Source organism: Physeter macrocephalus, chromosome 14, assembly GCF_002837175.3.
Source record: "Physeter macrocephalus isolate SW-GA chromosome 14, ASM283717v5, whole genome shotgun sequence".
In the NCBI taxonomy this organism is placed as follows: Eukaryota; Metazoa; Chordata; class Mammalia; order Artiodactyla; family Physeteridae; genus Physeter; species Physeter macrocephalus.
Genome location: NC_041227.1, coordinates 21,617,865 through 21,639,892, shown reverse-complemented (window position 1 = coordinate 21,639,892; position 22,028 = coordinate 21,617,865). Strand labels below are relative to the sequence as shown.

General features: G+C 50.6%; 1 protein-coding gene across 16 annotated transcripts in view; it reads left to right on the top strand.

Annotated features, from left to right (window-relative positions):
* EPB41L1 (erythrocyte membrane protein band 4.1 like 1) overlaps positions 1-22,028 on the top strand; it is a 186,558-nt gene that overhangs the window by 87,273 nt on the left and 77,257 nt on the right. The window contains exon 1 of one of the 16 annotated variants that reach the window (XM_028498319.2): positions 3,507-3,588. The exons of the other annotated variants lie outside the window; for them this stretch is intronic. The gene's annotated coding sequence lies outside the window, so the exon portion shown is untranslated. Of the gene's footprint in view, positions 1-3,506; positions 3,589-22,028 lie in introns of those variants that run through there. 16 annotated transcript variants of the gene reach the window in all.

Below are 22,028 nucleotides of genomic sequence, written 5' to 3'. Positions count from 1 at the left end.
GATCCTCCCACACCGGGGCACGAACCCGCGTCCCCTGCATCAGCAGGCGGACTCTCAACCACTGCGCCACCAGGGAAGCCCCTGTCTGTTATTTTTAACAGCACGTTCACTCCACATTGCATGGCACCTAGTAGATATTCAGTAAGTATTTGTTGGATGAATGAATGAATGAGTTGTAGGGAAATGAGATGCTAGTTAAGTGTCTGGCTCAGGGCATGGCTTTTAGTAGGTGCTCAGCAAATGGCAGCTTTTAGTGAGAGCCAACATGGCTGGGGTGGTAAATACCAGTTTACTGTGGCTAGAGCACGCATGCATGGGGCCAGGGGATGCAGTGGGAAGTTAAGGTTGAAAAGGTGAGCCGGGGGACTTCTCTGGCTGTCCAGTGGTTAAGACTCTGTGCTTCCAATGTAGGGGGATCCCTGGTTGGGGAGCTAAGATACAACGTGCCGCTCAGCATGGCCGAAAAAAAAAAAAAAAAGAAAAGATGAGCTGGTACCAGATCCTGGTGACCCCTTGATGCTAGGCCAAAGAGTTTGGACTTCCTGAAAGACATTGCTGGTAGTCACAGCTGGGCCATTTATAGGAACTGTAGAGCTCTACTTCTGAGCTGGGGGCTCAGACTCTTTGTACTTAAAGAGGTCGTGCTGTGTGGTTGGGGGAGAGCGGGCTTGGGGGAACAGGCTGGGCTCTCTCCGGAGGCTCTCTGAGGCAGGCTATTCCCAAAGCCCAGAAAGAAAGACCACTGCCGGGAACAAGCTGTGTTTCTGATACCGTGTTGCCACTGCACTGTTCCTGGGGGCACAGAGGACTGGGGCCACCTAAGAGTCCGATGCTTGGACTTCTATTCTGGCTCCTCGCCTTATCAACCATGTGACTTCTGCCAGCTCCACTCACATCTCTGATCCCATTTCTTCAGCCGTAAACAGGCTGCGCTAAGTACCTGCCTCGTAGGGTCTTGGCGAGGATACGTGAAATGGTGCCTGCACAGGGCTTAGCAGAGAGCCTGGTGCATAGTGAGTACTCAGTAAAGGTGAGCTGTTATCTCCATCCAACAGTGGGGGGTTCAGAAAGGGCACTCCAGGCAAAGGGAACCACAAGTGTAAAGAAAAAAATGCACAGGCATGAAAGAGGAGGGTGCTTTGGAGTAGTGGGAGTTTGCTGCGCACGCTGGGGATGGCAAGAAAAGAAAAGTGGACCACAGGCCGGCCCAGGTCCTGCAGCACATGTGCACTGGGCCAGGAGCTGGAACTTGTCTGGAGGTCGATGAGTGCCACTGCAGGGTGTTAAATTGGGAATGGTGTGATCTGATTTCTGGTGGCGGGAGGATGGGTTGGAAGGGCAAGTCTGAGGCCTGGAGGCCAGTGGGCAAGCTGTTGGCGTGGCCCTCACCACTGTTGGCAAGCTGCAGTGGTGGGGAGTGATGGGCCTAAACTCGGGCGTGTGGAAGGACAGGAGGGAACAGATGAGAGAGTGGGCGACAAGGGTGAGTGGATGGAGGGCCTGATGGGTATGGGGCTGGGGTGGGGAGAGCAGCCGTATCCTGGATGGCTGCAGGGTTTCTTTCTTTCTTTCTTTCTTTTTTTTTTTTGTGGGATCTTAATTCCCCGACCAGGGATTGAACCTGCACCTTTGGCAGTGAAAACACAGAATCCTAACCACTGGACCGCCAGGGAATTCTCTTTTCTATCTTTTTTTTTCTTTCTTTTTTTTTTAGGGTTTCTTGATAGGTGCCTGAGGGATCGTAGAGCTGAAAGTACGGCCAGTGCATGTGGGTTTGGATGTCAGTAGTTTGGCTTTTCTGGGAATTGAGAAGCTTCCTAAAAAACCTTTTTTTTTGTTCTGACTCTCGGTGTGGAAAATCTTTCTAAAATCTGAATGATTGACTCTTCCCTGAGTGACAAGAGAGCCTTCTGTGGGGATGCTGCACACACCTCGTCCCTGCTGGGCTAGGGACTGGGCAAGGGAAGGGGTGCTGGCTTGGCCTGTAGGTGGCCAAAGCTGGGGGTTTTATCTGGAAGCGGTTTTTCAGAGTCCATCAGTTTTCTTGTGATTTTCTTCCCTCTTCTCAAAGTGTGTACAAAGAGGTAATTCCGGGGAGAGGAATGATTTATGTATTCCAAGGCTCTGGACCAGGGGCCAGGCAAACTTTCCAAAGTGGTATAAGGGGGACTTCCCTGGCGGTCCAGTGGTTAGGGCTCTCCACTTCCCCTGCAGGGGGCACGGGTTCAATCCCTGGTCAGGGAACTAAGATTTAGCAAGCCGTGTGGTGTGGCCAAAACAAACTGAAACAAAACTAAAAAATAAAACCCAAAAGTGGTGTAAGGTAAGCTCCTGCCTATTCCCTGCCCTCAGTAATTTTTTTTGGTGAGTGTGGACTGGTGAGTGTGCTGTCATTCCAAAGAACCATAGGTCTTAGATTTTACACTTTACAGATGGAGGAAATGAGGCCCCAAGAGGAAGCGGTTGAGACTTGCTCAGGTCCAGTTGTGAATGAATGCCGGAGCTGGGCCTGGACCAGGCGCCGCCCTTCCAGCTCCAGGCTCTCCTGTGGCTCTGCAGCTGGCACGGCCTCTCGGAGGAGTGTGGGGCTGATGAGCTGAGGAACATCCACACAGGCCCCTAGCCCAACTCAGGGGCACACACCTGGTGAGAGAGGGCCCCCGCAGACAGGGCAGGACTCAGCTATTTTCCTAAGTCCCCAACTAAGAGGCCCATCCCTACTCCTCCTCCTGATCTGAGATGGGTCCAGAGGCCTGGCTGGAGGTCGGAGGCTAAAACCAGAAGGATTGGGTTGGTTCCCTCCTTATGAGAAAAGGAGCAGAGAGCCCAGTCTGAATGGGGCGGAATACAGTCTGCATCCTACTTCAGCTGATTGCTGTGCTGAGCAGAGGCCTTTGTCTGCGTTGCCAGGGGAACCAAAGCTTCTGCCTCCTTCCGGGGCCGTGATTGGCTCCTGGTAGAGCTTGAGCTTTGGTGAATGGAGGGGCTTCCCTCCTGCCTACGTCTTCCATGGAGGTGAGAGACTAGAGCGAGGCTGAGGTCCCCATGGAAGCACCGCATAGGTTTTTGTGCTCTGCTCCTTCAGCTCTAGCAGCGATGGGTCCCCTTGTTCGTTCACTCTTTCATTTATCCCAGGCAGCATCCGCTCCAGGCCCTTCATTCTTCCAGGTCTAGGAAAACTAACCTCTGAGTCAGAGGACCTGGCAGAGCCACAGACTCACTCTTGGCCTTGGGCGGTTCCCTTCCCCTCCCTGGGCCTCAGTTTCCCTACTTGTAAAAGCAAAGGCATTGGGCTAAACTCTCCGGTCCTTCCAGCTCCGACTTCCCTGACCACACAGCTCATATCGTCTCCTTTTTGACTTCCCATCCTCCCATCTGGCCTCTTGTTGAGCTCTGATCATGTTCTTTTTTGTAGGTGCCCATGCAAGATACAGGGCAGAATAGGGAGTTGCAGCCAGCTCTTAGCATTGTTTCTTTCTTTCTTTTTTTTTTCCCCTAGGAAAATTTTGTTCTCTGAAGCCTCTCCTAGAAGCCCCAAATCCTGCAGCGCCTCTTGTCTCATCTCTTTCACTTGGACCCAGGCTTGGGGTAATACGCCAAGGAGTAGCTAACGATGGATGCCCATCTCTTCTCAGGGTGGGGCGGGCTGGGGCAGGCGGGGATGGTTGGAAGAGCCCTGGGGCTCAGCAGTCCTGGATTCCAGGCCTAACTCAGCTACATGCTGGCTGGGTGACCTTGGTCGGGTTGCTCGCTTCAGTTTCCGCATCTGGGACACAGGAGTGATAATGCCACCCTTGGGGTTTTGCAAAGGTTGAACGTGATGACATGCCTGCCCTACAGGAGGCACCGAGTCCCCTTCCCTGGTCTCTCCCCTAAAAAAAGTAGGGAGATGGGGAAAGTCCAGACTGAGGAGGGCTGGGGGTGGCAGGGCCTGTGGTGCCACGTGGCAGACTGTAGCCGCTGCTCTTTCCTGGCAGTGCCAAAAAGCAGGGAGCAAAGCGTTGCCTTGGGCGGCTGATGTCTGAGTGGGGGAGGCCGCGTGTCAGAGCTAATGTTTGAATAACACTTTTAAGATCCTCCAGGGACCTCAGATAAGGATTTTTCAGATGAGCTGAAAATGGAGCAAAGTAATAAGGCTGAGCTCACTGGCAGGAAAGGGGGCAGCCTAATTGGTACTGGTCTTGTCTTGCCCAGCCATGCTCATTACCACAGGCTGACTGGGAGAGTGGCCCCTGCATCTGGACTGTGGGCTGCAGTAAGGAAGGTCCGTTTTCTCAGAACAAGGGTGTAATGGGTGACTCGGCCCTGCTTCTTGTTGACTCACTAGATTGATGGTCAGAGGTGGCTTCTTAGGTCATTGGTCTTCAGAGGCTGGTTTAGCGTTTAGCTCTATGACCCAGCCTCGCTCCACCACTGGGCTGTGGGAGCTGCCGCCTGGGCTGGGCCGCCGCCTGCCCTGGGTGTGATGCGAGGCTGGGATGAGACAGTGAAGTGGGATATGCACACTGCTGGGGGCCCTTCCCTCCTCTGCTCGGGTCTGCCGGGCTCTGTGATGGGGTGGGTGGACAGAGGAAGGGGCTTCTCAGGCAAAGAAAGCAGGCTGGTGGTGTGACTCTGGGCATGCTGGGTGTCTGCTTACTCCAAGGAGGCCCAGCATCTACGGGATGGGTCTCAAAGAGGCTGAGGAAAGGCCCAAGAAGTGAGTGTGTGTGTATGTGCGTGTGCAAGTGCACCCGCGTTTGTGCTTGTGTAGAATGTGGTCCCCACGGAAACAGGTGGCAGAATTGGTGAGTGGTTGTGGACCAGGAGTGCCTTGTCCTGAAGACAAAGAAACTCCTGACCGGGCTCTTCTACCTGAAGCCTCCTCTGCTTTGCTGGGCCTGGGCTGGGAGTGGATGGCCATGGGGCAGCGCGTCATTGCTTCTCCTGGGTGCCTGGTTTCCACTGGAAGTGCTGCTCCTGGGACACTGGCCACTCAGAGACTCCTCAGTGGGGAACGTGTGCGGGTCGATGACTGATTCTTCCTGGTGCCTGGGTTGCCTTGTGAATGCTGTTGGGGACATAGGGACAAGCGTCTGGTCACCAGCGCCTCCCAGGTGCCTGCCGGGGATCCCCGCTTCCTTCTCTTCCCTCATCTCCATGACACCACGCCCTTCTTTCCAGCTTCCCCACTACCTCCCTGGCCGGCTCGAATTTGCCTGTTCCCCCTCCTCTCCTTGACTGCTCAGTGTGTGGCGTCCTCAGGGCTCCATTGCAGTTGTTTTTTGTTTTTTAATAATCCCTTTAAAGAAAAAATGCGCAAAGTAATAACAGTACAGAGATTTTGGAAAACAGGAAGAGGAAAAAAATGACTCCTGAGTATTGCTGCGTTTGGTTTCCTTCCAGTGTTGGGTCTTCGTTTCTGTGCGAGGGCTTTCTCTAGTTGTGGCAAGCGGGGGCCACTCTTCATCGCGGTGCGCGGGCCTCTCTTGTTGCGGAGCATAGGCTCCAGATGCGCAGGCTCAGTAATTGTGGCTCACGGGCCCAGCTGCTCTACAGTATGTGGGATCCTCCCAGACCTGGGCTCGAACCCGTGTCCCCTGCATCGGCAGGCAGATTCTCAACCACTGCGCCACCAGGGAAGCCCCCCAGCTCTTTTTTTATGCAGTCATCATCCTCCCCAGTTCATCTTCAGGGCTGTCCTGTGTTTTTCACTTAACGGTGGATGCGAAGCCGCCTTCGGTGTCACTACAGAGGATTCCGTTAAATACGTGATCCAGTTACCCCCTTTCCTGTTGATGGATAGTCAGGTTGTTTCCAGTTTATTCTCTTGTAAATAACATGGCAATGAACATTGCCTAAAAGTGTTTCTTCTTTATTTCAGATGATGTCTCTTAGGGTGGGGTCCCAGAAGGGGAATTCTGGTCAAAGGCTGTGGATGCCTTTCAGACGCTCAGTAAATCTTGCCCAACTGCTGTGCCACTTTACAGCCCCAGCATCCAGGGTGATGGGACAGGAATTGCTTTGGATTCCTTTCAGGTCTGAAGAGCCTGTTCCTGGTGTCCAGCCCCTCGTTCACTCTACGATGGGGGCAGAATAGGACTGTGGAGTGAGGCTGCCTGGGTTCAGACCGTGCTCCCCTCTTGACCTGCTTGAGTCTGTTTCCTTGGCTGTAAAATGGGCATGATGGGAGTGACCGCCTCGCAAGGTCATCGTGGGGCTTCATCAGTCCGTGTAAAGTGTGGAAGCACACAGCCTGGCACTTGATAGATGCTGAGCCATGCTGACAGTGGCTTAGAGAGAGGAAGCTACCTAGTGACTCAGACTGAGCTGAGGCCAGCACTCAGGCTTCTGCCTTCTGGGAAGTCTCTTTCTCTGAAGCCAGCCTACCCGTGCAGATGGTCTGCCTTGTGGGGATCAGTGTTGCTTTGTTGGAGAATGTGGTCGAGGGGCTGAGTCTGAGTGTAGCTGTAAGGTAGCGTCTCCCTTTCCTCCCAGAACCATCCGTTTTTCTGGAGTGCTGTTTCCACCAAAGGTGTCTCTCTGGCATATTCCCTAGGGGTGATTCAGGGTATGTTCTGGCCCTAGGAATCTCCCTGGCTGGCGCTTGAGGAGAAAATTTCATGGAGGGTTTCAATCCTGGAGGGAAAACTGGGCTCCAAGACTATATTAATTTTCTTTTTTTTTTTTTAAGGGTTTTTTTTTTTTTTGATGTGGACCATTTTTACAGTCTTTATTGAATTTGTTACAATATTGCTTCCGTTTTATGTTTTGGTTTTTTGGCCACAAGGCGTGTGGGATCTTAGCTCCCCGACCAGGGGTCCAACCCACACGCCCTGCATTGGAAGGCAAAGTCTTAACCATTGGACCGCCAGGGAAGTCCCAAGGCTATATTAATTTTCTATTGCTGTTGTAACAAATTGCCAGGGAAGTAGTGGCTTAAAACAACCTGAATTTATTACCTTATAGTTCTGGAGGTCAGAAGTCTGAAAGTGGACCTTATGGGGCTAAAATCAAGGTGTTGACAGGGTTGTGTTCTTTGTAGAGGCTCCAGGGGTCAATCCGTACCTTGCCCTTTCCAGCTCCTAGAGGCCACCCACATTCCTTGGCTTGTGGTCCCATTCTAGTAATGGCATCATTCCAACCTCTGCTTCCATTGTCACACCTCCTTCTCCGACACTCACTCCACGGCTTCCTTCTTTTACCTATAAGGACCCTGTGGTTGCATTGGACCCACTTGGATAATCCAGGATAATCTACCCATCCCCAAATTATTAACCTAATCACATGTACAAAGTCCCTTCTGCTATGTGAAGTAATATATTCACAGATTCTAGGGATCAGGATGTGGTCATCACTGGGGGGGCCATTATTCTGCCTACCACAGTGGCCAATTCTGGGGGCATCTCTGGATTAGTGGACCCCCAGGTACTGCTGGAATTGTACCACCAACCTCCACGATGGAGGAAAGGTCAGGGGAACCCAGATCTAATTATGGTACAGTTGGGGAGGGGCCTAAGAGACCGTATCACCAGGTTCTCTGTGGTGGAGGCCCCTGAGGGGAGGCAGTGTACCCCGCTGCAATGTGACAAAGGTGTTCCACAACGTAAGCATCAGAGGATGTAGCCCCTGGCCTTCACTGATAGGTGTGGGCCTGCTGTGAGGCACAGGAAGCCAAGCAGCCCTGTCCAAAAGGCGCCATCACTGCCATGTGTATATGTGTTTGTGTGTGTGGTTGGTCACTCATCTGCGTCTCTGCAGCAATATTCTTGGGAGGGGCCAAGGAACAACTCTTTAAAAAGGCCCTTTCTGGGCTTCCCTGGTGGCGCAGTGGTTGAGAGTCCGCCTGCCGATGCAGGGGACGCCGGTTCGTGCCCTGGTCCGGGAAGATCCCACATGCCGCGGAGCGGCTGGGCCCGTGAGCCACGGCCGCTGAGCCTGCGCGTCCGGAGCCTGTGCTCCGCAACGGAAGGGGCCACAACAATGAGAGGCCCGCGTACCGCAAAAAAAATAAAAAATAAAAAGGCCCTTTCTGTTCTTGTTCTAAGCAAAATAATTACACAAGTGACTAATTTTATCCCTAATCCCGTAATTACTTTATTATGTAACTGGTGAGAGGACTCCGAGCTGTGCCTATAGTGCCACTTGGGCTGCTGGCCAAGCTGGCCTGATCCGCCAGCACGGAACCCCGCCTTGCTTCTGCCCTGGGCCTTCCATGATGCCAGGGTTGCTGCTCTAGTTCCACTCTGTCTGAAGCCAGCTATACTTTGGTATTTGGGGTCTAAAAGACCATCCTCCCTTTCCCCCAAATCCACGCACAAACACAGCTGCCTGGAGAGTAAGAGCTCGTGCTTATGGAATTAAGTCCGTAGGCGTCAGGAGATCTGGACTCTCATTCAACGTTCTCATTAACTTGCTCCATGACCTTGAGCTAGTCATTTCCCTCTGAGTCTCAATTTATCTGTAAAATGGGGCCCTTGCCAGCTTTAACATTCCATGATTCCGTGAGGGGAGCTGAGAGAGCAAGAGCTTTGAGGCGGAGGTAACTTCTTGCTACCTGCTGGCAATATGCTCCAATCATAGCATTAAAGATCGCAGTACTAACAAGACACATCATTTATTGAACAAGCACTGTACCAGGTCCTTTCTTAATATTTTTCTCATTCTATATTCAAATGACTGTACGAGGGAGGCTTTACAGAAGAGGAAATGGAAGCAGTGATGGTATAGGGACTTACCCACCAGGAAGTGGCAGAGCTAAGACTCCGTAAGCTCTGCTCTTAGCTGCTGCCCTCCCATTCAGCTGGGAAGTGGTGGAGCGGGGGTTTGAACCCAGGTATATCTGTCCCCAAAGTTCTTGCCTTTTCCATAAAGCCAACATCCCGGAGTTAGGCTTATAGGGGTGACTAAACCTCTTGAAATTTGAATATTTAAACAAAGTTGACACAACAAAAAAATAGGGAAGGCAAAATAGGAAACTCCAGGAGACCAGGGAGACAGGTGCCTGAGGGTTGTGTTCCAGCTTTACCGCTGGCTCGCATTATGGCCTTAAGCAGGTTCCCACTTATCTCCAGCCTTCAGTGTTCCCATCTGTATGACGAGGGGTGGAATTAGATGGTCTCCAAAGGCCTTCCTGGTGTTGAGGCTCTGAGACTGTAGGTCACCTGGTTCCGGAAGTTGCCGTGGGGCGGGAGTCAGCCCATGGTGTAGGCCAGTGGGTAGGTGAGTTGGCAGCCCTGGTAGTTTCTATTATGTCCGGTTCCATGAAAATGGAGACTGCTCAGATTTCAACCCACTGAGTGTCTGCAGAGCCACTGAGGCGGGCTACGGAGTCAAGAACACAGTGGAAGAGGTCATTTCCTGCTGCTCCTGCATGGTTCCTGCCCAGCTTGGGCTCTTAGCTCTCTCCGGGATCTGGGTCTGGCCTCTGCCTTGCTCCAAAGACTGCAGTAGACTCAGCCAGGGACAGACAATGGCTGCAAGTCTGTGTGTGGTTTCTGAGGCGGGTGCCTAGAGGCCTAAGCATAATGAATAATAAAAGCTACTTTGTGTTTCTTAGGATGACCACGCGTGCAAAGCACTTTTCTGGCGTTATTATGTTTGATTCTCTTAAAACCATATGACATAGGTGCTATGGTCATTCCCACTTGACAGTTAAGGAAACAGACACTGAGAAGGTTGAGTAATTTTCGCCACATCACACAGCTAGTGAAGGATAGAGTGGGATTTGGGATTCTGACTGTAGAACCCTGATTTTAGCCTTATGTCCTGGTATCCCATGGGCTGAAGGAATAAGCATGAGGTTAGGAATCAGCTGGTTTTTAAATCCCTACTCTCTGTTTACCATCTATGTTTCCTTGGGTAAGTTACTTTATCTATCTGAATTTGCATTTCTTTCTCCATAAAGCGTTAATACCTGCCTGTTAAGATTAAAGGTTACTGAGATGATGATGTAGCACAATGCCCAGCATGTGGTAGGTGGTCCATAAAGGCCTTTTACCATTTGCCCCACTCTCTCCTTCCCACTTTCCTCTATTATACCAGAGGGTCCTGCCACCCTGGAGCGCTCCCCACATGTAGCACATAGCTCAAGGCCTTTGCACATGCTGCTCTGCTTCCTGGAAGTTGCCATCTCTACACGTTATTCCTTCCTTCACTTCCTCTGGGCTTTGATCCTTCCTGTTTCTCTGAGGATTCTGGGCAGCGGTAGAGGAATGAGGCTAGATTTTCCCACAGGCTTGTGCTTCAGTGACGACCAGAACCACCACGCTGTGGGGACAGAATTGAGGATAGAGAGCAGGCCCTGAGCATCCTGGAGGTGCAAGTCCCTACTGAAAATTCCTCCATTTATGCACGATGACTTTACAAGGGTGTGCATGCAAGCGTGTGTTTCCTCTTTGGGTCACCCCATTTCTGTATTACGATACTCTCACTTTTTCAGATCTTTCTCTAGCTTGGTCTCTTAGTCTTTTACTCTCTTTCTTGGTTTTCAGACTGGCACTTTTTGTTAAACATTTTTTATTGTGGTAAAATGCTCATAACTTAAAATTTACCATCTTAACCGTTTTTAAGAGTAGAGTTCAGCAGTGTTGGGTACGTTCACGTTGTTTTGCAGCTGTCATCACATCTCTCACCAGAACTTTTGTCCTGTAAAACTGAAACTCTGTACCCATCAAACAATAACTTTCTATTCTTCTCTCCTCTCAGCTCCTGGTAACCACCATTCTACTTTCTGTATCTACGATTTTGACTACTCTACATATACCATATAAGTAGAATCATACAGTGTTTGTCCTTTGTGATTGGCTCATTTCACTTAACATAATGTCCTCAAGGTTCATCCATGTTGTAGCATGTGTCAGAATGTCCTTTTCTTTTCTTAAGGTCGAATATTCCATTGTATGTATATACTGCGTTTTGTTTATCCATTCATCTGTTGTCAGACACTTGTGTTGCTTCCACCTCTTGGCTATTGTGAATAATACCATGAACATGGATGTACGAACATCTCTTCGAGACCCTGCTTTTGATTCTTTGGGGTAAATTTACCCGGAAGTGGAATTGCTGGATTAGACGGTTAGCACTTATTTTGAAAGCCACTGTTTATTGTGTGCTTACTATGTGCCAGGAACTGGGTTAAGCACTTGACATGTCTTGCCTCATTCAGTGCCTACATTTACTCTGTATTGTGAATACAATACAGTGATAGAATTATCTGCAATTTGCAGCAGAGGCTGCAATTTGAAATAAAGGCTCAGAGAGGCGAAGTTATTTGCTCAGTCTCCGAGCTGGGAAGCACTGGAGCAGGGCTTGGAGCTCTGACCTGCCGCCAGTCCTTGACCATCGTGCTGTACTGCCTCCCAGTGGCCTCTTGTTCTCCACCTGTCTGTCACATTTCCTGACTCTGCTGTGTGGTTTCTCTCTCGTTCATGCTCACATTGTCATTCTTCTGCTTTTTGCGTGTTCACTCTCTCTCAAGACTGTGTTCACCCTCTCTGGAAACTTTGAGCAACTTGAGTAAAGCCCCTCTGATTGTTAGGAAGTTTTTGTGACTTGGAAACCTGCAGAGAGAGGCCTGTAACTTGCTTTCTAATCATGGTTCTCTGGATTTATAGCTGCCTCTCTCCCAGTGGCCTATGGGATCTCCTTCTGCGTCATGTGGTTGTGGATCCACAGAGAGCCTGCCTGGTAGGGTCAGTTCCCCCGGGGGCAGGGACACTGTATCCCCCAAAGGGGCAGTGTGGGAAGGGAGAAGGCCCAGCCAGTCAGAGTGGGATTCTCCTGGCTCACTGGTTTCCTAGCAACAACACAGAGGTGGAGAATTTTACAGAAGGATGGAGAAAGAGAGGCTATGATGTGGGTTCCAGCACACTTGCCTTTTCCTGAACTTCAAAACAATCAGAGCGGACTTCCCTGGTGGTGCAGTGGCTAAGAATCCGCATGCGAATGCAGGGCACACGGGTTCGAGCCCTGGTCCGGGAAGATCCCACATGCCGCGGAGCAACTAAGCCCGTGTGCCACAACTACTGAGCCTGCGCTCTAGAGCCCGCGAGCCACAACTACTGAGCCCGCGTGCCACAGCTACTGAAACCCACGCACCTAGAGCCTGTGCTCCGCAACAAGAGAAGCCACTGCAATGAGAAGCCCGCGCACTGCAACAAAGAGTAGCCCCCGCTCACTACAACTAGAGAAAGCCCGCGCGCAGCAACAAAGACCCAATGCAGCCAAAAATGAATAAATAAATAAATAAATTTATAAAACGGGACAGCCTGGTTAAAAAAACCCAAACAATCAGAGCGAAATATCCCCAAGTTTGGGTGATTTTACTGATTATCTCGTCCAGGTAGGCTTAAAATTTACGTATTCATCAACCATCTTTCTATAGTCCTTTTTTTGTGTGTGTGTGTGTGTGTGTGTGTGTGGTACGCGGGCCTCTCACTCAGAGCGAAATATCCCCAAGTTTGGGTGATTTTACTGATTATCTCGTCCAGGTAGACTTAAAATTTACGTATTCATCAACCATCTTTCTATAGTCCTTTTTTTTTGTATGTGTGTGTGTGTGTGTGTGTGTGTGGTACGCGGGCCTCTCACTGTTGTGGTCTCTCCCGTTGCGCAGCACAGGCTCCGGACGCACAGGCTCAGTGGCCATGGCTCACGGGCCCAGCCACTCCGCGGCATGTGGGATCTTCCCGGACCGGGGCACGAACCCGTGTCCCCTGCATCGGCAGGCGGACTCTCAACCACTGCGCCACCGGGGAAGCCCCTATAGTCCTTTTAAAACTTTTTTATTATGGAAAATTTCAAACATGCAGAAGAGTACTAGAGAGAATATTATAATGAACTTCCATGAACCCATTGCTCAGCTTTGACAGTTTTCAGTAGTCACTGCCCATCTATCCAACAGTGTGGAATTGAAATAGTTTATTATTCACATTTCTATCTCCATGCATCACACACAGTAGTTGCTCAGTAAATAAGTAAATGCTGGATGATTACAAATCCTTTCCCCTCTCTGGGTCTCAGTTTCCCTATCTGTGTGGTAAGAGGGTGGGACCAGATGATTTCTAAGAGATGCGGTGTGGTATGGTGGTCAGAGCATAAGCTTTGGTGTTAAGACACACTTGTTCAAATCTCGTTCATTCCTTAGCTGAGTGTCTTTAGGCAAATTACATCTCAGGTTCCTCATCTGTAAAATGGGGATGCTAGCTCCTGCTTCTCAGGGGTGGTTTTGAGCACTGAATAAAGTAACTCTTTTGTGGCTAGTACTTATTACTGCTATTTTTTTGGGGGGGTGGTACGCGGGCCTCTCACTGTTGTGGCCTCTCCCGTTGCGGAGCACAGGCTCTGGACGCACAGGCTCAGTGGCCATGGCTCACGGGCCCAGCCGCTCTGCGGCATGTAGGATCTTCCCGGACCAGGGCACGAACCCGTGTCCCCTGCATCAGCAAGCGGATTCTCAACCACTGCACAACCAGGGAAGCCCTACTGCTATTTTTAATATTAATATTCAGATGGGAAGATTCCATGTATTTCAAAAATGCAAAAGTAAATCGGAATTGACCAGAATTCAAACCCTAGGATTCAGCTTCTTTTTTTGTCCCAGTCAGCAGATAGTCAGGAGCTCAAGAAAAGGGAAGTACAGCCAGAGCCAGTGCCCCAAATGTGGAGCTGGGAGCAGGCCCAAAGTGGGGGCCATGCAGGCTGATGCCACATCCTCCTCTCCCCGCCCCTACCACACACGGGTGCCGCAACCCCTGTGAGAGGAGCCTGCTGGCTGCCCCCTCCCTCAGTGAGACAGGCCCAAGCTGGAGAGCCCACAGGTGGAGAGAGAGGCGCCACAGGATGTCTCGTTGCTAGGAGACCCGAGGAGGCAGCAAGGACCCCTTGCCAGAGCTGGAAGGGAATGATGGACTGGTGTGGGGATGCAGGGCATGTGGCCCCAGAAGGGCTTTTGTGGGGTTCTGGGCAGGGGGTGGTGGTATAGCAGCTGTGAGCTCAGCTGGGCGGAGGGGCTCTGTAGAATTCGGCTCCTTAGAAATGGGCTCCTGTTCAGTTCTCCCATTTAACTCCTTTTGTGTCAATCTCAGACCTGCATTTGAATCCTGACTCGCTCTGTGACCTTTGGCAAATGTTGTGCAGCTATACTTGCTGGGCCTCATCTGTACAACGGGTATACTAATGCCTGCCTCACAAACCTTTGGGAGGGTTCAGTGAAATGTGTATAATAAAGTGCTCCATAAAAAGGAAGACAAAGTATAAATGTGAAGGTTCACTACCACTCTTATCTTTATTATAATAATTATTATTTCTCTTACTGTAAAATGAGACACACTCTCTCCGGGATTGGACTCTCCCTGTCTGCATGAGATTCATGAACAGGGGGCCTTGGAGGAGGGGACTTCCACTGTGGAGGCCCTTGATAAGAGTGGTGGCTGAAGGGTCGGGGGGGGGGGCTCTGCTGAGATTCCGGGAAGGGCTGTGATGGTTCAGGCCAGAACCTGCGAGTGAGGTGAGGGTTATGGGCCTTTCTTGTTGCCTCTCTCATATAAATAATATATGTCCACACACATACACACAGCAGAAAATAAACAGTGAAATAAAACCAAACCCAAACAAGCACAGAAGAAATTCTGCTATCATAAAACAATTCCTGGGAACATTATATTTTGAATATCTCCTTCCAAGTTTTCTTTTTTCTGTGTATGCATGGACATACTTTATAGAAATTGGGTCACATGTCCCATATGCTTTTAAAAACTCTGTATTATGTTATGAACATTATTACATAGATTCATATAGATCCATGACACTATATTTTAACAGCTGTATAGTATTTCAGGATATGTGTTATCGCTACTTATATAAAATACCCACTATTTTCGGACACTTATGTTAATTCCAAATTTCCACTTCACTCTGGTATACAAGACTCCTGTATACAACAGACAAATGTTCTTATGGCTACATCTTTGAGTATATCCATTGGTCTCACAGATAAATTCATAGAAGAGGAATTTCTGGATGAAAAGGTATGCACATTTTTAAGGCTTATCATGCACTTTTCCAAAGTGCCCTCCAGAGGGGACTTCCCTGGCACTCCAGTGGTTAGGACTCTGCACTCTCACTGCCAAGGGCCCCTTTCCTCCAGAAAGATGAAACCAGTTGATGGCTGCATTGACACTATCCAAGTCTGCCTGGTTAACTGGGTGCCCATTCGTAACCAGATTGCAGTGGTGTGGGAGTGGGTGGCTTACAGATAGACTGGGGAGGGGAAGAGCTATCAACAGCCACTCTAAAAGGACTTGTGCAGAGAGAGGCCCTGGTGGCCTGGTGGCACAGGCTGGGCTGGGCTGGGCTGGGAGAGGCTGTCGGTCTGGGTCGGCTGCACTAGCTCAGGCTGGGCGTCTTGCCCCTGGTGTGATCCTGGGCTCATGCTGGTGTGATCAGCATGGTCACCAATCCAAGGCATTCATTCCAGAAGCCAATGCAGCCTCTCTGGCCATGCTGACAGACATGGACATTCGCGTAGTGGGTAGTGATTCATCGGAGCTGGTCGTGGCAGCAGGAGCTCTGACAGAGTGGAACGGCTCTCACCCGTCCTGTCACTCAGCCTCTAAAAATAACCCTCACCTGTTCCAAGTGGCCACACCACCAAGTGTCTGGAGGTGCAGTCCCTTGGCTGTGGCTGTGCGAGGGAGGGCATGCACGTGGCGCTGTGTGTGTGCGTGTTTTGGGGGGTTGGAGGTGGCATCTTGGAGCGTCTTTAGTGATTGGCATCTGAGCCAAGGATTTGGGGTGGGGGAACAAGAGGCAGGCCAGACTCCTCCTCTTCTACCTTCTCGTGGTCGGGGACAATCTGTCTACTCTTTGGGAAGTGCCAGAGACAGCTGGTGGGGCAGGGGTGTCTTTCAGGACTGTGTGCTCACTCTCTGCTGAGTTGGGGGGGACAGTGCGGAGAGACTGCCAAGGCCATATGACAAGGGTGGAGGTGGGCTCTTGGAGGGATGCATAGCATTTAGCCGATCAACAACTGAATCTTATGAAAGCCCATTTCACATCTCATCTTTTTGGTGAAATGTTTAACATAGGGTTCCTTTAAATTAGATACAAATATAGCTGACTTCTTATCATGATGACTAGTGACCATCTAGCCAAGGTTTCTTAACCAAGTGTCCATGGACCCAAGGGGTGAGCTATGCATGGGTTTCATGAGGTTTCTTGATGCCTGAAATCATAATAAGGTGTGTGTGTGTGTGTCTGGATGTGTGCCCATGTGCATTTTTCTGGGAGAAGCTCTGCAGTTTTTATTGCATTTTCAAAGGAAACCATGAACCATAAAAGGTTAAGAACACACTAGTCCAACACCCTCACATTAGAGGCAAGAAAATTGAATCCAAAGAGGAAAATGACTGCCCGAGATCTCACAGCCAAGATCAGAGACCAGGTTTATTGACACTGTCCTCCCTGGCTAGTTCCCCGAGTCAGGATTGAGCTACCTGTAGTAGACAGAACCCCAGGTACCATTTCCTATGCCCTTTTGGCTGGCATGGATCCGAATGAACAGGTTTGAGGCTTTCAATGGCAGTGGGCAGCTGGGTGCTCACCTCCAGACATCCTATTCCCAGGTGGTCTTGTAGGGGAAGACTCCTGGGGCATCTCCTGACCTGCTTCCTACCGGGACATCTTAGCTCAGGACATTAAATCTGCCCCTTTTGCCTTGACATTCTCCCCTGGTGGAAATGCTCCCTTGACACAGGAAGTGCCCCTGCCTTCCGGGAGAATAACTGGCACTCTGGGCCTGGAGAAAAGTAAATGGTGGGATGGGGAGTGGGCCTAGGAATATTGTATGATGGACAGGCAGGTAGAGACAGATGCCGGTCCATTGTCTGTGCGAGGAATTCAACTTTGCACCATAGGAGTATAGATGAAGTGGCCCATGAGGATTAAAAATAATTAACATTCATTGAGCACTTCCTATAGGCCAGGCACTCTTCTCAGACAAATACATGTATTAACTCCTTTAATCCTTATAAGACTGAGGCACAAAGGAATTAAGCACAGCTAGTAAACAGCTGAGCCAAGACATGCAAGACATGGAGGCAGGTCTTCTGACTCCAGGGTGTAGAGGTGTAGAGTCTGGAACCAGAGTGGGCTCCTAGCCTCTATGCCGGGAGCATGCATCAGAATCAGGAGAGGGCTGATAAAAGCACAGGCTGCTGCTCTGAACCCCCAGTTTCTGACTTAGTAGATCTGGGATAGGGCCCGAGGATTTGCATACCAAGAAGTTCCTGGGTGATGCTGCTGTTCCAGGGACCACACTTTGAGAACCGTGGCTCTCTGCTTCCCTGCTTACTGATAGGAAGAGAGGAACCCGGGGAATAGACGTGGTTATTGATCTCACCTGGATTATTGCAATGCCTGCCCTGGGTCCAGGCCTCTCTTACATCCAGGTACCTACCCTTTACCGGGGACAAATTAATCTTCCTAAAGCCCAGCTCCGATCATGTCGCACCTCTGCTCAAAGTCTTCTGGCTTCTCCGCTGTGTGTACCGGCGCTGTCCAGTAGAACTGTCTTTGGTGATGGAGATGTTCTACATCTGCACTGTCCAATATGGTAACCACCAACCACACGTGGCTATGACTTTTACATTTTATCCCATTTTAATTAATTTAAATGTAAATAGTCACATGTGGCTACTTGCTGGACAGTGCAGGAAACCCTTGGTGTGCCATTTGAGGCTCCCATTGGCACTATATGCCATTCCAGCCCCAGTCTCAACCTTTGGCATCCTTGGTTCTGGGTCATTCAAGGCCAGTTTCCTGGGAATTCCCTGGCAGTCCAGTGGTTAGGACTTGTCGCTTTCACTGCCAGGGCCTGGGTTCAATCCCTGGTTGGGGAACTAAGATCCCGCAAGCCACGAGGTGCGGCCAAAAAAAAAAAAAAGGCCAGTTTCCTGAGTCTACCCTGTACTTCCCAACGCTGTGCCTCGTTTTATGCTATCTCCTCCATCTAGACTGTCCTTCTGGCCTGCCTTTAATGCTCAACCTAAATGCTACCTCTCTGCCTTGAAACTTTCTTTGACACCTGCTCCTCTCTCATTTCTTTCTCCTCTGAACTCCCAAAACATTTTTTCCCTTTCTGACAACCTTTAGTATTTTAGCCTTCTATTGCAGTTGGCTGATATTGGTGTTTCCTCTCTTTCCTTAAACTTTCAGCTTCCAGAGAACGTGACCGTGTTTTCTAGTGAGCCCGTGCCCCCAACACAGGTCCCTCCAGGCACACAGAGGTGCTCAGTAAATCCCACAAACCTTTGCCCTGGTGCCTTGGGGAAACAGAGATGGATAACGTGCCCTTCCTGTCTTCAAGCTGCCACAGGCTCTCACGAGAGTCTGATTTGTGCCCAGAGAACCACTGAAGCTAATGGTTATTTTGGGCAGGAAGATAAAAGCCACAGAGGGCCCAGTTGGCCAGGAGAGTCCGGCAAGAGCCGCCCAAGCAGAAGGCTGGGTTTACATACACAGACGGCTTCTCTGCCCAGCCTGGCCTGGTGCGAGGAAATGGGAACATCCGGACGTGGCTGCCTGGCCATCTCATGAAGCTGGGGATTAACAGTGATGCAGTGGCTGGTCTAGCTGTCTGGGGCAGATGGGTGGATGAGGAGAGGATTGCAAAAACTGCAGAGCAGTGCCAGCTTCTGGAAGTTGAATATTGGCTAGGTGGCACCTGGGCTGGGAATGTAAGTGCAAGAAAATGTTTGTAGTCTGAGCAGCGGACAGACAGCAGGTGAAATTTTGCTGGTCTGGCTTGGGGTTTATGAGTTCTTTAGGACGGTCCCTATTGAAATGGAAAGATGGTTGAAAAGAAAAAAACAAAACCCAGATTTCTAGCTTCAGACTCTAATACTAAGAGTATTTCACACCCCAAAAATCTCTAGCATAGATTCATCTCTGGGACAAAAACATTAAAAAAAAAAAACACCTTATTGAAGTTACAATATAAATGCAGAAAAGTACACAGATCATAAGTGTACACATATTTATGTAACTACTTCCCAGACAGGAACTAAAACATGGCCAGCATCTTTAGAGTAAATTTGTGTTAAATCAAATGTATGCAGGATTAATGGTGGACAAACAAGCTCTGGAGTCAGGCAAACCTAGAATTGAATCCTGGCCCCCTACGTACTAGCAGTGTGACTTTGGACTAGTGGCTTATCTGCTGTGAGCTTCATTTCCTCCCCTGTAAAATCAAGGTGGAATATATAATCCCTGCCTTACAGAGAAGTAAGAAATTAGAAACTGAAAATGTACGCATATTGCTAGACACAGTGCCAGCACGTAGAGGGGTCCCAAAGGCTCTCTGCGATGCTGATGTTGAGTGATGGTGTCGCCGCAGCATCTTCCGGCACAGGGGACCACAGACACACACACGGAGCCTTTCTCCTGTTACCTCCCACTGCTCCCAGTCTCAGTGTGATCCTCTCCAAGGTCTCTTCTGACTGCAAGGAACCTGTGATGCTGTGATGATGCAAACCTCAGCTGACACTTCAGGCACCCGATGGGAGGCTGGGTGGATGTCTGAATCCAGTGGGAACGTGGCCAGATCTTTTATGTTCAGGCCCCAGGAGTATGGCTCCCAGACATCTTAGGGGAGGGCCGATTTCCCAGGGGCAGCAGGAGCGTGGAGATCCATTATGAAATGTAGCCGAGGTGGAGTTTGGGTCAGCAGGACTCAGCGTCGGCAGGGTCCCGGCGTCCTGGGTGAACTCCTGACCCCGGCTTGCTCCCTGGCCTCTGGCTCTGAGAGTGCAGCTGTGTCCCAAGGGACACACACCATGCACATATTTTGAGCTGGGCACCGAGGGGAGCAAGTCACACATCGCAGGGCTGGAGGGCAGCGTGTAGGAGGGAGGGGAGAGGCCAGGAGGTTCCTTCTAGCTGGGAGGGGTTATTGTAAAGAGGAGGGGATCAGGAAGGACTTCCCGGAGGATGGCTGAAAGAGTGACCGTGAGAAAGGGAAAGAGGGTCTCCTAGGGCGAGAAAAGAACCCCTGCAAAAGCAGAGAGGCAGTGCCAGCACCCCCGTGCCCTGGGGGCCCAGAACCATTCAGTTTGACTGAGCTTCCCCGCAGGGACCCCGGGGATGAGGCTGAAGAGGCAGGTGAGACCAGGCTGTGAAGGACTGCAGAGTCAGGCGGGGAGATTTGAGGTGCTTCATCAGGGAATGTGTGTCCACTGAAGGTTCCTCCTGCGAGGGAGCAGAGCGGGACCAGCTCCTCAGAATATGCACAGTCATCCGACCCACGTTGTTTTTGGCCAAAGATAGTGGCCAAGTGTTCAGGCCACTAGAGTGGGCTGTGAGAGCCTCTGGGATGCGCAGCCCTGTGCAGGGGCCTGGCTGTTGGGGGGAAGTGCAAGGAGAGGGGGAGGGGGAGGAGCGATGGAAAGGAAGGGACAGGCAAGGTTCCCACCTTGGACAAACTGCAGTCTTGTTGGAGAGGTCAGAGAGCCTCATCACAACTGAACCCCAAATTCAGAAGTAGAGACAAGAGATGTGTGGCCCAGCAGGCTAGAGGAGGGACAGACTGGGTGGCAGAGGCGTGGAGGGTGAACTTCCTGGAGGAGAGGTGACCTTTGGAGGCTTTGGAGGGACTGAGGGTACCGCAGGGGCCTGCTAAGCCCTTCCTGGGTATTCTCTCATGTCATGGGAGCTTGAAGAGGTGGTGCTGATATTACCCCCATTGTACAGAGGTGGGAACTGAGGCTCAGAGAGGTTTACGCCCTGCCCAAGGTCACACGGCTCCTGTACTATTAATGTTAACTCCCCTGTCCCTGCCCCTGACCCCCTCCCCGGAGGAAACCATTGCCTCCAGGCTCTTCGCCACACTAAGGATGGAAAAGTGCTTCGTGCTGTGTGACCCTCTGTGCAGCTTCATCATCATTCCGGGCCAGAGTATGACCGAAGGCAGGAGCGTGTAGTTCCCACGGTCTGGGCTGGAAGGTTTGAGGGGACGGCGAGGTCCCTGGGGACTGTAGTGCTTTGGGAGGCTTCTTGGAGGAGACTGAAGGAGAGGCGGTAGGGGCAGCCGGAGCCGGGAGGTCCCTGTCAGGTGGGCATTGCTGCCCGTCCCTCCACCTGCTCCCTACACCCGGACACAGCTGCCCTGCGGGGCCTTCCAGAGAGCACCAAAGGTCGGTGAGAGCGGCCTTGTCAGGCAGAACTTCCCAGGCCTGTAGATCACGCTGATCTGGAAAGTTTGGCTCTGGTAACTTCCTCCACGAGCTGGCCCAGCTCTCAGCTCCTGGGGCTGCAGCACAGCCCACCCAGGCCTGGCCGCCCTCGGGGGCCAGAGCCAGAGGCCCTGCAGCTCCCTCGCCCTGGCATACCTTCCTCCCCATGACCTTGCCTTTAACCCAGTTCGGTTTAGGTGTCCCCTCCTGCAGGAACCCTTTTCTGAGCCCCATGGGCTGGGCTAGGACCTCAGAGAATCTAAACCTGTGCTGACCAAAAGAAATAATGTGAGCCACACATGCGAGCCCCATAGGTGATTTTAAATTTTCTGGTAGCCACGTGAAAAAAAAAAAAGCCAAAAGAAACAGATAAAATTATTCTAATGATATATTTTATTAAACCTAATACATCCAAAATATTATAATTGCAATACAACAGTTATTAAGGAGATATAGTACATTTCTTTTATTACATCTTCAAAATCTAGGGACTTCCCTGGTGGTCCAGTGGTTAAGACTCCGAGCTTCCACTGCAGGAGGTGCGGGTTCAATACCTGGTCAGGGAACTAGGATCCCGCATGATGCTGTGCAGCGTGGCCTAAAAAATAATAATAATCATAATAATAATAAAAAATAAATCTTTAAAATCTAGTGTGAATTTTACACTTACAGCACATCTCAACGTGCACGAGCCATATTTCAAGTGCTCAGAAGCCATATGTGAGCAGTGGCTATCTGATGGGTCAGCAGAGCCTTAGAGGCAGGGAGAAAAGCATAAGGGTTGAAGCTCAGTGCTTGGCATCAGACAGATCTGGCAGT